The sequence below is a fragment of the Symphalangus syndactylus genome, chromosome X, assembly GCF_028878055.3.
Source record: "Symphalangus syndactylus isolate Jambi chromosome X, NHGRI_mSymSyn1-v2.1_pri, whole genome shotgun sequence".
Lineage (NCBI taxonomy): Eukaryota > Metazoa > Chordata > Mammalia > Primates > Hylobatidae > Symphalangus > Symphalangus syndactylus.
Window position 1 is genome coordinate 115,945,200 of NC_072447.2, and position 16,045 is coordinate 115,961,244.

Here is a 16,045-nt window from a genome sequence, read left to right on the forward strand (position 1 = left end):
ATATATAGTCAAACTAATAATAAAAGGAATCCTTTTTAGAGAAACCCAAAGGCAGAGAAATTCACAATGTCCAGGCTCAAATCAGGGCCAATATCAACAATCAGTAGAGACATCAGAGACAAATTGTACATCAGGAGTCATGACTAGGAGATGGATAAAATAGCAAAGCAGTACTGTTGTAAGCAGAATAAAGCCCCAGTCCACACAAATATGTCCACATTCTAATCTCTGGAACCTGTGAATATGTTACCTTACATGGCAAAAGGGCCTTTGCACGTGTGATTAAGTTAAGCATTTTGAGATGGGGACATTATCCTGGATAATCTGGATGGGACTGATGTTGTCACAAGGGTCCTCATAAGAGAGGGCCAGAGGGTCAAACACAGAAGGCAATGTGATGACAGAAGCACAGGTTGGAATGATGCAATTGCTGGCTTTGAAAACGGAAGAGGGTGACAATTCAAGAAAAGCAGGCAGCCCCTAGAAGCAGGAAAAAGCATGGAAAGGGATTCTCTCCTAGAGTTTGCAGAAAGGAACCAAAGAATCCTAGAATTAAATGGCCCCTAGTAAAGAATTCTAGATTTCAGGACAGTCTCCTCTTCTCTTGATTAGGACTGACCTTCTGTAGTGTGAGGTTGGCTGCCAAGATCATTTTATTTTAGGGGCAACAAGAAGAACTGCCTTGCTCAGAAGAATTCACATTAGAGTTATGGAAGGAAGGTGTGTCGTTTGTTGAGGGGGTAAGACAATTAGATAGTGGCCTATGGAGAAAAGTGGTTTGCCACGTAGCTGCTTTACTCAGACAATTCAAAGGATGGGCAGGGGCTAGACTTTTGCCCTCAGAATTCTTTGAGGATCAGAGAAGTGACCTTCAGCTTGGTATTTCTTGAAGCTGAATGGCCTCTGAAGGTAAAGTTCATGAGGGAAATATTGTAGCCAGCAGGGGGGCAGAAGGCTGCTATTTGCTGATTGGCAATTTCTCCAGGAAACAGCTCCTGTATTACTCTAGTTTAAGTATAAAATGAGGAAAACAAATTTTTCTTCCTCTAAGCTTATACAGCCCATTTTTTAACATGCTATCGAACTTTAAGGAGAAATAATCTAAGCATTGTTATAATGGAGGTAAATACTCTATGCATATTTCTATTATAGTTCCTGTTTAATATATTTTATTACCAAGCGTTACCTGTATATTATTCAACAATATTTGCTCAGCACCTAGCATAGAGAGGGGACACTTACCACATTGTTTGTGAATGAATGAAGAGCGATTTATTCAGAGAGCCAAATGATGCTGGCTGTGTCTCAGTGAGGTTGAGACATGAGGAAAGCTAAAAGGCACGCTCTATTGAAAGAATATGTCATTCTGTTCCAGCGTTAGGAAGGTGGCCCACTACAGCTGCATAATGAACACTTCTTCAGAGAAAATCCTATTTCAATAACATGGCTGCTACTACAAAACAAATGTGTCCTTTGTCTGCCGTGAAGACACTTAAAAAATACAGAAAAGTGCAAAGAACAACACTCCTATCCCTTCAGCCCTGTAATTAACTATTAGCATTTTGCCCTATTTGCTTCTAGTTTGTTTTTAGACAGTATAACATTACTGTTCAGCTGAAGGCCCCTTTGACCACCAGCACAGTCTCCTACCCCTCCACGTTAGAGACAAGAAGTATATTTCATATTTTTATGTCTATCACCATAAACAATTGATATTGATTCCTGTGTATATGATTTTTACATTTATATAGTTGGAATCATATTTTACTTATTATTCTACATCTTACTTTTTTCTTTCAGCACTGTTCTTCTAGATTTGCCCATGATGATTGATATATACAGATCTAGTTCATTTCTTATGTTCCATCTTAAAACTATGCCCAAATAAATTATTCTATTCCCCTCTTGAAAGACACCTAGGATGTTTTTACTCTTACTGCTATTACAAAGAGTGCTGGAATGGCCTAATGGCCTTTTTTTCCTAGATAAGATGGAGCAGCCCCATTTCTCCCATGTTCTCCCTCTTAAAAATAAATATCTATGGATTTAGTGGAACAAACAATTATAGGAAGACTATGAAAAGAAAAAGAAGAAAGCAGACTGCCCTAGGGACCTCGGGACTTGAGGAATAACACAACAGTGATTTTTTTTTTACCTCCTGTATATCCCAGATGGTGTGCTGCTATAGTATCCAACCTGGAACCAACAGGCACAGACAAAAAGCTCCAAGAAAAGCCTGTCCCCACTAGCTAAAGCACAGGGAAATGTTGGTCTATAAACAGAAAATCTGACTGGCAATACTTGCTCTACTACAGATAACTACTAATGGAAAAGCTATCCCATCCCTCATGGTTTCAGTGGAGCCAAGCACCGAAGCAGTGGAAAGAAACTGATCTTCTGCCACATCCTCCCATTTTGCAGAAGCAGATGACTATATTCCAATCTCCCCACTGGGAAACAGGTCTTCCACCTTGCCTCCACCTAATGAAAGCAGGTGGTCATACTCTGAGTCTCCCACTCAGATGGTATTGATGGGCAGAGTGGGAAGCTGATCTTCTACTCTTCCATTCCTCTACCCCATCGCCACCTATTCCCAGAAACAGGTAATATTTTGGTTTCCTCCCTGGCCTAGGATGATGTTGGCAGGGCTGAGCAAGAGGGAGCTGATTTTCTATCCTCCTACCTGGCAGAGGCAGGTGGCACTCAGAGTCCCTATCAGGGTAGTATCAGTGGGGCCTAGTGGGGAGGCGGGCTTCTATCCCTGCCTAATATCAATAAGGTATAATAAACAGGAACAAGATGGAGCTAGCAGGCATTTCCACCCACCCCATGGAAGTAGAGCCCCGTAGGAAACTGTGTCTTCATTCCCACCCAGCAACCATGAGACTGAATGATGAGGTGTAAGGCAGAACAAGTGGGAATTCTGCTTTTCACCTTCCTGCTGTCAGCTTGGTCCACAGAAGAGCTGAACTTCCAACACACATGGCAGCAACAAGTTAGAACATGGGTGTGTAAGGTGGTGAGAATTGGCCCTCTATTTTATCCCTTATCCTCAGTGTCAGCAGGGCCCAGTTGGGGTGCTGAGCATACACAACCACTTGGTATGAGTTGGTGCCCCATATTCACAAGGAAGGTGTCAGTAGGAACAAAAAAGGAGCTGAACTTCCATTCCACCATCTGCAATAGGGTAGTACGATTTAACCTTCACTTTTGCCAGGGTAATATTAACAGGCACACATAGAAATTGAACAACCATTTCCACCCATATCTGTATACTACTATTAAACACGGTGATTGTCTGCTATAAAGAAGGTTAAATAAGATCCAGAATCTTACAGGATAATACCTAAATATCCCAGGATACAACTGTGAGAATCACTCATTCCACCAAGAACCAGGAAAATTATAACTTCAATATGAAAAGATAATCAACAAGCATCAACAATGAGATGATTCAGATGTTGAAATTATCTGGATTTTAAGGTAGCAATCACAAAAATGCTTCAATGAGCATTAACAAACCTTTTTAAAACAAATGAAAAATATTTCAACAAAGAATTTCAAAATATAAAGGAGAACCAAAGGGATATTATAGAACTGAAAAATACAGTAACGCAAATTTAAAAATCAAAAGCTCCCTGGCCAGGTACAGTAAAAGACTGGTGACAAGACAAGGAACAATCAGTAAACTCAGAGACAGATGAATAGAAATTGTCCAATATGAACAACAAAGAGGGAAATAGGATGAAAAAATATAAAATGAACGGAGCCCGAGGGAATGTACAGTAACAAAAGATCTAACATTTCTGTTATTGGAGTCTTGGAAGGAGAGGAGAAGGAATGGAGGCTGAAAAATTATTTGAAGAAATAGCAATGCGTCATAGCTTAGCCTAGTCTGACTTAAATGTGCTCAGAACTCTTACATTAGCTTACAGTTGGGTAAAATAATCTAACACAAAGCTGATTTTATAATCAATTGTTGAACATCTCATGTGATATATTGAATACTGTACTGAAAGTGAAAAACAAGATGCTTGTGTGGGTACTCAAAGTACAGTTTCTACTAAGTGCATATTGCTTTTGTGCCATTGTGAAGGTGAAAAAGGGTAAGTTGAAGACCATTTGTATTTATTTATTTTTTATTATACTTTAAGTTCTAGGGTACATGTGCACATTATGCAGGTTTGTTACATACGTATACATGTGCCGTGTTGGTTTGCTGCACCCATTAACTTGCCATCTACATTAGGTATTTCTCCTAATGCTATCCCTCCCCTCTCCCCCATCACACAACAGACCCCATTGTGTGATGTTCCCCACCCTGTGTCCATGTGTTCTCATTGTTCAATTCCCACCTATGAGTGAGAACATGCGGTGTTTGGTTTTCTGTCCTTGTGAAAGTTTGCTGAGAATGATGGTTTCCAGCTTCATCCATGTCCCTACAAAGGACATGAACTCATCCTTTTTTATGGCTGCATAGTATTCCATGGTGTATATGTGCCACATTTTCTTAATCCAGTCTATCATTGATGGACATTTGGGTTGGTTCCAAGTCTTTGCTATTGTGAATAGTGCCAAATAAATATACATGTCCATATGTCTTTATGGTAGCATGATTTATAATCCTTTTGGTATATACCCAGTAATGGGATGGCTGGGTCAGATGGTATTTCTAGTTCTAGATCCTTGAGGAATGGCCACACTGTCTCCCACACTGTTTGAACTAGTTTACAGTCCCACTAACAGTGTAAAAGCATTCCTATTTCTCCACATCCTCTCCAGCACCTGTTGTTTCCCGACTTTTTAATGATCACCATTCTACCTGGTGTGAGATGGTATCTCATTGTGGTTTTGATTTGCATTTCTCTGATGACCAGTGATGATGAGCATTTTTTTCATGTGTCTGTTGGCTGCATATATCTCTTCTTTTGAAAACTGTCTCTTCATATACTTTGCCCACTTTTTGATGGGGTTGTTTGATTTTTTTCTTGTAAATTTGTTTAAGTTATTTGTCGATTCTGGATATTAGCCCTTTGTCAGATGGGTAGATTGCACAAATTTTCTCCCATTCTGTAGGTTGCCTGTTCACTCTGATGGTAGTTTCTTTTGCTGTGCAGAAGCTCTTTAGTTTAATTAGATCCCATTTGTCAATTTTGGCTTTTGTTGCCATTGCTTTTGATGTTTCATCATGAAGTCCTTGCCCATGCCTATGTCCTGAATGGTATTGCCTAGATTTTCTTCTAGGGTTTTTATGGTTTTAGGTCTAACATTTAAGTCTTTAATCCATCTTGAATTAATTTTTGTATAAGGTGTAAGGAAGGGATCCAGTTTCAGCTTTCTACATATGGCTAGCCAGTTTTCCCAGCACCATTTATTAAATAGGGAATCCTTTCCCCATTTCTTGTTTTTGTCAGGTTTGTCAAAGATCAGATGGTTGTAGATGTGTGGTGTTATTTCTGAGGCCTCTGTTCTGTTCCATTGGTCTATATCTCTGTTTTGGTACCAGTACCATGCTGTTTTGGTTACTGTAGCCTTGTAGTATAGTTTGAAGTCAGGTAGCGTGATGCCTCCAACTTTGTTCTTTTTGCTTACTATTGTCTTGGCAATGGGGGCTCTTTTTTGATTCCACATGAACTTTAAAGCAGTTTTTTCCAATTCTGTGAAGAAAGTCATTGGTAGCTTGATGGGGATGTCATTGAATCTATAAATTACCTTGGGCAGTATGGTCATTTTCACGACATTGATTCTTCCTGTCCATGAGCATGGAATGTTCTTCCATTTGTTTATATCCTTTTTTATTTCGTTGAGCAGTGGTTTGTAGTTCTCCTTGAAGAGGTCCTTCCCATCCCTTGTATGTTGGATTCCTAGGTATTTTATTCTCTTTGTAGCAATTGTGATTGGGAGTTTACTCATGATTTAGCACTCTGTCTGTTATTGGTGTATAAGAATGCTTGTGATTTTTGTACATTGATTTTGTATCCTGAGACTTTGCTGAAGTTGCTTATCAGCTTAAGGAGATTTTTGGCTGAGATGATGGAGTTTTCTAAATACACAATCATGACATCTGCAACCAGGGACAATTTAACTCCTCTTTTCCTAATAGAATACCCTTTATTTTTTTCTCTTACCTGATTGCCCTGGCCAGAACTTCCAACACCATGTTGAATAGGAGTGGTGAGAGAGGGCATTCCTGTCTTGTACCAGTTTTCAAAAGGAATGCTTCCAGTTTTTGCCCATTCAGTATGATATTGGCTGTGGGTTTGTCATAAATCACACTTATTATTTTGAAATACATCAGTACCTAGTTTATTGAGAGTTTTCAGCATGAGGGGCTGTTGAATTTTGTTGAATGACTTTTCTGCATCTATTGAGATAATCATGTGGTTTTTGTCTTTGGTTCTGTTTATATGACAGATTACATTTACTGATTTGTGTATGTTGAACCAGCCTTGCATCCCAGGGATGAAGCCACCTTGATCTTGGTGGATAAGCTTTTTGATGTGCTGCTGGATTCAGTTTGCCAGTATTTTATTGAGGCTTTTCGCATGATGTTCATCAGGGATATTGGTCTAAAATTCTCTTTTTTGTTGTTGTTGTGTCTCTGCCAGGCTTTGCTATCAGGATGATGCTGGCCTCATAAAATGAGTTAGGGAGGATTCCCTCTTTTTCTATTGATGGTAATAGTTTCAGAAGGAATGGTACCAGCTCCTCTTTGTACCTCTGGTAGAATTCGGCTGTGAACCCATCTGGTCCTGGACTTTTTTTGCTTAGTAGGCTATTAATTATTACCTGAATTTCAGAGCCTATTATTGGTCTATTCAGAGATTCTACTTCTTCCTGGTTTAGCCTTGGGAGGGTGTATGTGTCCAAGAATTTATTCATTTCTTCTAGATTTTCTAGTATATTTGCATAGAGGTGTTTATAGTGTTCTCTGATGGTAGTTTGTATTTCTGTGGGATTGGTAGTGATATCCACTTTATCATTTTTTATTGCATCTATCTAATTCTACTCTCTTTTCTTCTTTATTAGTCTTGCTAATGGTATATCAATTTTGTTAATTTTTTCAAAAAGCCAGCTCCTGGATTCATCGATTTTTTTGAAGGGTTTTTTGTGTCTCTATCTCCTTCAGTTCTGCTCTGATCTTCGTTATGTCTTGCCTTCTGCTAGCTTTTGAATGTGTTTGCTCTTTCTTCTCTAGTTCTTTTAATTGTGATGTTAGGGTGTCCATTTTAGATCTTTCCTGCTTTCTCTTGTGGGCATTTAGTGCTATAAATTCCCTCTACACACTGCTTTAAATGTGTCCCAGGGATACTGGTACATTGTGTCTTTGTTCTGAATGGTTTCAAAGAACATCTTTATTTCTGCCTTAATTTTGTTATGTACCCAGTAGTCATTCAGGAGCAGGTTGTTCAGTTTCCATGTAATTGTGTGGTTTTGAGTGAACTTCTTAATCCTGAGTTCTAATTTGATTGCACTGTGGTCTCAGCAACAGTTTGTTGTCGTTTCTGTTCTTTGAAATTTGCTGAGGAGTGCTTTACTTCCAATTATGTGGTCAATTTTGGAATAAGTCTGATGTGGTGCTGAAAAGAATGTATATTGTGTTGATTTGGGGTAGAGAGTTCTATAGATGTCTATTAGGTCTGCTTGGTGCAGAGCAGAGTTCAAGTCCTGGATATCCTTGCTAATGTTCTGTCTTGGTGATCTGTCTAATATTGACTGTGGGTTGTTAAAGTCTCCCATTATTATTGTGTGGGAGTCTAAGTCTCTTTGTAAGTCTCTAAGGACTTGTTTTATGAATCTGGGTCCTCCTGTATTGGGTGCATATACATTTAGGATAGTTAGCTCTCCTTGTTGAATTGATCCCTTTACCATTATGTAATGGCCTTCTTTGTCTCTTTTGGTCTTTGTTTGTTTAAAGTGTGTTTTATCAGATACTAGGATTGGAACCCCTGCCTTTTTTTTTTGCTTTCCATTTGCTTGGTAGATCTTCCTCCATCCCTTTATTTTGAGCCTATGTGTGTCTCTGTACATGAAATGGGTCTCCTGAATACAGCACACTGATGGGTCTTGACTCTTTATCCAATTTTCCAGTCTGTGTCTTTTAATTGGGGCATGTAGCACATTTATATTTAAGATTAATATTGTTATGTGTGAATTTGATCCTGTCATTATGATGTTAGCTGGTTATTTTACCTGTTAATTGATGCAGTTTCTTCCTAGCATCGATGGTCTTTCCAATTTGGCCTGTTTTTGCAGTGGCTGGTACCAGTTGTTCCTTTCCATGTTTAGTGCTTCCTTCAGGAGCTCTTGTAAGGCAGGCCTGGTGGTGACAAAATCTCTCAGCATTTGCTTGTCTGTAAAGGATTTTATTCCTTCTTCACTTATGAAGCTTAGTTTGGGTAGATATGAAATTCTGGGTTGAAAATTCTTTTCTTTAAGAATGTTGAATATTGGCCCCCTCTCTCTTCTGGCTTATAGAGTTTCTGCCAAGAGATCCTCTGTTAGTCTGATGGGCTTCCCCTTGTGGGTAACCCGGCCTTTCTCTCTGGCTGCTCTTAACATTTTTTCCTTCATTTCAACCTTGGTGAATCTGACAATTATGTGTCTTGGGGTTGCTCTTCTCGAGGAGTATCTTTGTGGCATTCTCTGTATTTCCTGAATTTGAATGTTGGCCTGCCTTGCTAGATTGGGGAAGTTCTCCTGGATAATATCCTGAAGAGTGTTTTCTGGCTCAGTTCCATACTCCCCATCACTTTCAGGTACACCAATCCAGCATAGATTTGGTCTTTTCACATAGTCCCATATTTCTTAGAGGCTTTGTTCATTTCTTTTTACTCTTTTTTCTCTATTCTTCTCTTCTTGCTTCATTTCATTAATTTGATCTTCAATCACTGATACCCTTTCTTCCACTTGATTGAATTGGCTACTGTCACTTGTGCATGTGTCATGTAGTTCTCGTGCCATGGTTTTCAGCTCCATCAGGTCATTTAAGGTCTTCTGAAGCCTACTTCTGTCAACTTGTCAAAGTCATTCTCCATCCAGCTTTGTTCCGTTGCTGGTCAAGAGCTGCGATCCTTTGGAAGAGAAGAGGCACTCTGATTTCTAGAATTTTCAGCTTTTCTGCTCTGGTTTCTTCCCATCTTTGTGGTTTTATCTACCTTTGGTCTTTGAGGATGGTGACCTACAGATGGGGTTTTGGTGTGGATGTCCTTTTTGTTGATGTTGATGCTATTCCTTTCTGTTTGTTAGTTTTCCTTGTAACAGTCAGGTCCCTCAGCTGCAGGTCTGTTGGAGTTTGCTGGAGGTCCACTCCAGACCCTGTTTGCCTGGGTATCACCAGCAGAAGCTGCAGAGCAGCAAAGATTGCAGAACAGCAAATATTGCTGCCTGATCCTTCCTCTGGAAGCTTTGTCTCAGAGGGCACCTTGCTGTAAGAGGTGTCTGTTGGCCCCTACTGGGAGGGGTCTCCCAGTTAGGGTACATGGGGGTCAGGGACCCACTTGAGGAGGCAGTCTGTCTGTTCTCAGAGCTCAAACACTGTGCTGGGAGAACCGTTGCTCTCTTCAGAGCTGTCCAACAGGGATGTTTAAGTCTGCAGAATTTTCTGCTGCCTTTTGTTCAGCTCTGCCCTGCCCCCAGAGGTGGAGTCTATAGAGGCAGGCAGGCTTCACTGTGCTGTGATGGGCTCCACCCAGTTTGAGCTTCCCCACCACTTTGTTTACCTACTCAAGCCTCAGCAATGGCGGACGCCCCTCCCTGAGCCAGGCTGCCACCTAGCAGTTAGATCTCGGAATGCTGCACTAGCAGTGAGCAAGGCTCTGTGGGCATGGCACCCGCTGAGCCAGGCATGGGATATAATCTCCTGGTGTGCTGTTTGCTAAGACTGTTGGAAAAGCACAGTATTTAGGTGTCAGTGTCCCGATTTTCCAGGTACAGTCTTTCACGGCTTCCCTTGGCTAGGAAAGGGAAATCCCTGGACCCCTTGCACTTCCCGGGTGAGGCAATGCCCCACTCTGCTTCAGCTCGCCCTCTGTGGGCTGCACCCATTGTCCAACCATTCCCAATGAGATGAACCAGGTACCTCAGCTGGAAATGCAGAAATCACCCATCTTCTGCATTGATCACGCTGGGAGCTGCAGACTTGAGCTGTTTCTATTCCGCCATCTTGGAACGGACCTCTGATCATTTGTATTTGTATTTAAAGAGTGGAGAAGGTAAAGCTAAATGGATGTAAGATTTCTTTACTTCAGTTCACTTGAAGTGGCAAAACATTGGTATAAGTAGGCTGTGATATATTCTGTATATGTATGTAGTAATAGCAAAAGCAACTACTCAAAAAACTGCACAATACATTATAAATTATATAATTCAAATACATTTAAATAAATCAAAATGGAATTTTGCAAAATGTTCAAGTGACCCAAAAGAAGTTCTCAAAGGTAAACAAAGAACAAGAAACAGTACAAGCAAAAACAGAAAACAAAATGGCAGACTTAATTACTAATTACTTGAAGTCTGAATGGTTTAAATATACCAAGTAAAAAGCCAAGATTTTAATTATCCCCTCCAAAAAAAGGTACCCATTAATAGTCATTCCCTATTCCCATCCTCTACCCTATCCCTAGCCCTATGCAACTACAAAATGACTTTTTATCTCTATGGATTTGCCTATTTTAGACATTAGCCGTGAATGGAATCATACAACATCCAGTCCTTGGTAAGTGGTTTCTTTAACTTAACAGTATGTTTTCAAGTTTCATCCATGTTGTGGCATATCCCCTCATTTTTTTAAACTGTTATTTATTAGGCACAAAACATGATGCCAGGAACTATGATGAGTTCATTGGGTGCTTCATTTTGTTTTCTCTTCAAGACAATACTTCAAGGATAAATAAGATTATCTGTATTACAGATGAGGAAAATGAAACTCAGCAAAGTTAAATATTTGCTCAACATCTCACAGCTAATAAGTAACTAAGCCAGAAATTAAATCCCAGTTTGATGCCAAAGCTCATGTTCCTTCCACGATGCCATGCCACTTCACTATCCAAAACAGAGTGGATCTGTTCCAGAAGACAATTTGGAATCTGCCCAGTGATCAGTGATGTTTTTTTTTTTGGCCATAACAATAGTACTTGAGGGTCCTATTGGCCTCAACTTGAGCTAGTTCCCTTGGGAACAGGAAGGACTGGTTTCCTCCAACTGTAAAAGCTGTCCTTGCAGAACTGGTCGTATCTTGCAGAACCTCCCATAGCTTTCATCTATGACCAATTCTGCTGCATATAAACAGATTTGGCTAATATTCTTCCCCATCTACACCAAAGGAGTTAACTGGCCTCAAAACTTTGAGTTTTTAGACAAAAGAAATATATGTTAACTTAGTACTACAGTTGGCAGTGATTTATCTAGGTTTTCATGAGTAATCAATGTAAGTGGAAGACATTGCTTGTTTACTACAGATAGCTATAATTATTTCCAAGAAAAACTTGAAATTTCCAGAGAAATTTGGTGTTTCCTTCTGTAGATTCTTTCTATAGTCTCTTTAAAAAAATCTACTTTTCTTTCGTGGTGAAAAGAGCATTTTAAAATTTTCTCTCAGAGACTTAAGAGCAGAAAATTTGTTGAGCAAATAATGTGCATTTTGGAAAAGCAGCTTGAGTAGCCAGATTTTCCGTGGATAATTTGATATTCTTAGACTGTCAGATAGTTTAAGCCATCCAGGTAATTTGCTGTTTCAAACCAAAACACAATTTCCTCTCCAAGCCCCTACAACTCATTTTTGTTGTTTGAAATGTTGCCTTACAGTAGCTTTCTCCTTTCAATTCACCATTCTGCACCATCTGTTAGGAGAGTGCCTATTTTGAATGCAGTGTTCATATACCCTATCATTCTTATAGCTTCTGGAGGAGCCAGGCCATTTGGAGAATGAATCCTGGCATTGGGAAAAGAAAGAAGAAGGAAAGGTGGAAACAGAGTCGTCAATATATTTCTGTGAAGTATCTCTTCGGTAGGATAATAACTGTCCCATGGTGGTTTGTCCTTTGAGCAAGGGAAGTGATGCCAAATTGAAAATAGGCTAGGGTGCAGTGAAACTCAGACCTAAATCAAGTAGAAAGTATAAGGGCCAACAGCAATAAGTATCATTATTTTTAGCTGAGTAGAATTCGTATCAGAGGTGGAGTCATGAATAAGAACCTAGGTTAGCAATATGATAGCAAGATGGTACTAGAAAATGAGATAAAGGTAGCCTAACTTTATTCTGCCTTATGATCTATTGCTGGCACAGGCCTCCTTTTAAAGTCCTGGGAGCATCCCCTGTAGGTTGAACTGCTTTTTGTCTTTAAGGCTTCAACCAGAGCCCAACATTCTCAAGTGTCCAGGGAGAGAAATAAAGGTGGGTATTCAATAGTTTTAAATGCAGCCCAGTGAGCGGGATTAGTCAGTGGATTAAGGAAACAGTCTTATTTTTTCACGTTCCCAACATCAAATAATTCATTTATGGGCACTTGCTAGGGAAAACAGGAAGTGCTGGTGGGTAACAAACCTAGGGTTATACTGGTGTAAATTAATACAGATTTGAAGGGACAGGAATGGAGTCCAAGGTGGGATCATATGAGTACCTTACTCTTCCATCTGACCACTCATCTGGATCAACTCTTGAGGTTCAGACCAAGGGGTTCTGAGTATCTGTGATGGCTAATTTTATGTGTCAACTTGGGTGAGCCATGGAGTGCCCAGATATTTGGCTCATCATTGTTCTTGGTGTGTCTGTGAAGGTGTTTCTGGATGAGAGTAACATTTGAATTGGTAGACTGAGTAAAGCAGATGGCCCTCCCAAATCAGCATGGGCCTCATTCAGTCTGTTGAAAGACAGAATAGCATAAGAAGTTGAGTAAGAATTCTTTCTCTCTTCCTGTTTATCTTCTGCCTTCAGACTGGGACTCAGATTGGAACTTACGTCATTGGATTTCCTGATTCTCAGGCCTTCAGATTAGGACTGAAACAATACCATCAACTCTTCTGGGTCTGAACATCTTAGCCTCTATAATTGCATGAGCCAATTGCATATATATATATATGTAATTATATATCTATATATATGTGTAATTATATATCTATATATATGTATATATATGTATATATAGAGAGAGAGATAGATAACACATAATCAGTCCAATTTTTCTAGTGGTGACACTCTTGGGAAAACAGAGATGAGTATTCTTGTAATGCCCCTGCAAGAGGAAAAAAATATTCAGAGTCAACCACAGCCACCTTTCTTCTATATAGTCGCAAAGACCCATGTGGAGGCTTGAAAACTGGATAACAGGGCTGAGCGCTGTGGCTCACGCCTGTAATCCCAGCACTTTGGGAGGCCGAGGCGGGTGGATCATGAGGTCAGGAGATCGAGACCATCCTGGCTAACACGGTGAAACCCCGTCTCTACTAAACTACAAAAAATTAGCTGGGCATGGTGGCTGGCGCCTGTAGTCCCAGCTACTTGGGAAGCTGAGGCAGGAGAATGGCGTGAACCCGGGAGGCGGAGCTTGCAGTGAGCTGAGACCGTGCCACTGCACTCCAGCCTGGGTGATAGAGCGAGACTCCATCTCAAAAAAGAAAAAGAAAATTGGATAACAGAAGTGAAGCTGTTTGTTTCTTAGTTTTATGTTTTGTTTTGTTTTTGTTTTGTTTTGTTTTGTTTGTTTGTTTCCGTGTTGTGCTTGCTCAATTGTCTGTCGCTATAGCTGTATGGGACCAAAATCAGCTCTTCTGGCTGAATTGACTGGCCAACAGATGATTGAGGATGTGATGTAGACCCAGTCTGTGTATCACTTGTGTCACTGCTCTAAGTGTACACAGGGCAGAGGTTGCATTACTGTATTGTGTGGACAGTGTCCAGGATAGTGTCACATATAGACAAGGGCTTATCAGAGTTATTTGATGATACAATTGGTAATTTTCCCTCTGTATGCAGATCTCTTGGGAGAAAGAAGACTAACTAAAAGCACTGTTTTGTTTACATGGCAAAACGTATTTAAAGTCATAAAAGAAAAATGCAATCAGTCATGATGATGTCTGGATTTTCTTAGGGACAGGTAACATTTAGCCCCCCCAGAGGAAGAAGATCAGACCTGCAGCTTATTTTAAATTATCTCACAGGTCAACATGAGGCGGCAATTCTGTTTATGTATGTAGTTGGGAACACAAACATGACATTTAAAGTATTTTGTCCATATATATTAAAAACAAAAAAGGAATACTTTTTCATTCAAGATCATTATCTTGGCAAAAATATAATGATGATGATGATGACTATGATGATGGTTATGATAATAATAGCTACCATGTATTGAGTACTTACTAAGTGCTTGATGTTGTTCTTAGTGCTTTACATATAACAACTCATTTAGTCCTCAAAAAGATTACCTTCAACTACTTAGCTTCATTTGGGAATGCTCCCTAAGTGTGAAAAACGAAGTATTTTAGGAGTTCCTGCACTGGTGAACTTTAAATGGAAATTAAATTCTGTCAATTTTTCCCTATTGTTAAAATGTAAAGGATTATATTATTTTCTTTTTTAAAAAGTCATGTGTTAGATTTTTGCTTCTTGGGACTTTGGCAAACATCAAACTCTTTCTGTCTTTTTTATCCTGCCTTCTTCCCTTTGCTAATTATTTCCTATTGTTTTCATCCCTCTCTTCTTCATCCTTTCCTCAGTGGTCAGGTATAGAAACATGAAAAACATTCTTTATTTGTGGTGTGGGCCCTGTTTATATCCTGCAAAAGATAGCACTCACATCAGGCCGTTTGAAAACTTCTGGACTACAAAGATAATTTTTCAATATTTACAACCTAACAATGTTTAGAATAAATAAATTAGGTCCAGATTTAACCAGGTTTTGTATCAGGGTAATTTTGTCTATCTTTGACTCTTGCACAGCCTTACATAGATAATATATAATGTGTGTGTGTGTGTGTGAGCGTGCATGTGTGTGTTAGAATTGAGGATAAAGGATTAGAAGTGACTCCATATTGACCTTACAGACCAGCACTGTACTTCTAAAAGGTTTACAGCCATAGCTCTCAACTTCTATTCCTGAAATATCTGGTGATGATAAACCCAGGATAAAATAGCTTTTAATTTTAAAGCAGATATACAGCTTTATTTTTTTAAATATCCCAATGCCTAATAGAGAAACAGGTGCACTTTGATTCATAGAATTTACTTGATGACGTTGTAGCCATTCTAATAACAATGTGTCTTTGAACGTTATGAAAATGAAATACACTGAAGCATGGAAGGTGAGCATCATCTAAAGGACACCCACAGAGGCATCAATCTCTGATCCCTCTGCCATCCAACCTCTGGGGGACAATTTGAGTGGAACCCTTTCCAAACTATCAGCTACTGTTCTCTTTATCAAAGATAAACACAACATCTCTCAGTGAAATTAAATCAATCTAAAATGAACTGTTTTTCAAGTAAACTGGTTCATGCTTTCCCACTCTGGCCCTAATTTTTCCTGGTATCCTACAAGGAATCTTGCTACTAAATAAAAGTAAGCGATTGAAAAAATAAAAAGCTTTCTCCCAAGCTGGAAGCTCATTCCTCCCTAAAATCAGTCTCCTAACAAGTACTGCTATGATAACATGAGCTTGGGAAGTGTTTGCTTTACCACTTCCAATGCCAGATTGATTAATGAAATAAAAGTTAAAGTCTATTTTTAACTACTGTATTTGGAGAAAGAGAGTGAGAATGAGAATAATCAAGAGAGAAAGTCTATGAGAGAGAGACAGATTGTGAGAGACAGATTGTGTATGCATGCGACTGTGAGAATGTAGAGGGTGGAGTCTGAGCACCGCAACTTTATGAAGTAAATAAAGTTTGCCATTAGTATGCTCTGTGCTCCACCTACTCTGGGTGCCCTTTTTCCCTGCTGGCTCTGCCCCATTGCTGCCCAAATCGTCTGGCTATAGTGCTCCTATCATTCTTGACCCCATGCATGACCCCTGTCCTGGACATTTATTTCTCCCTGTTTTCTGTCAC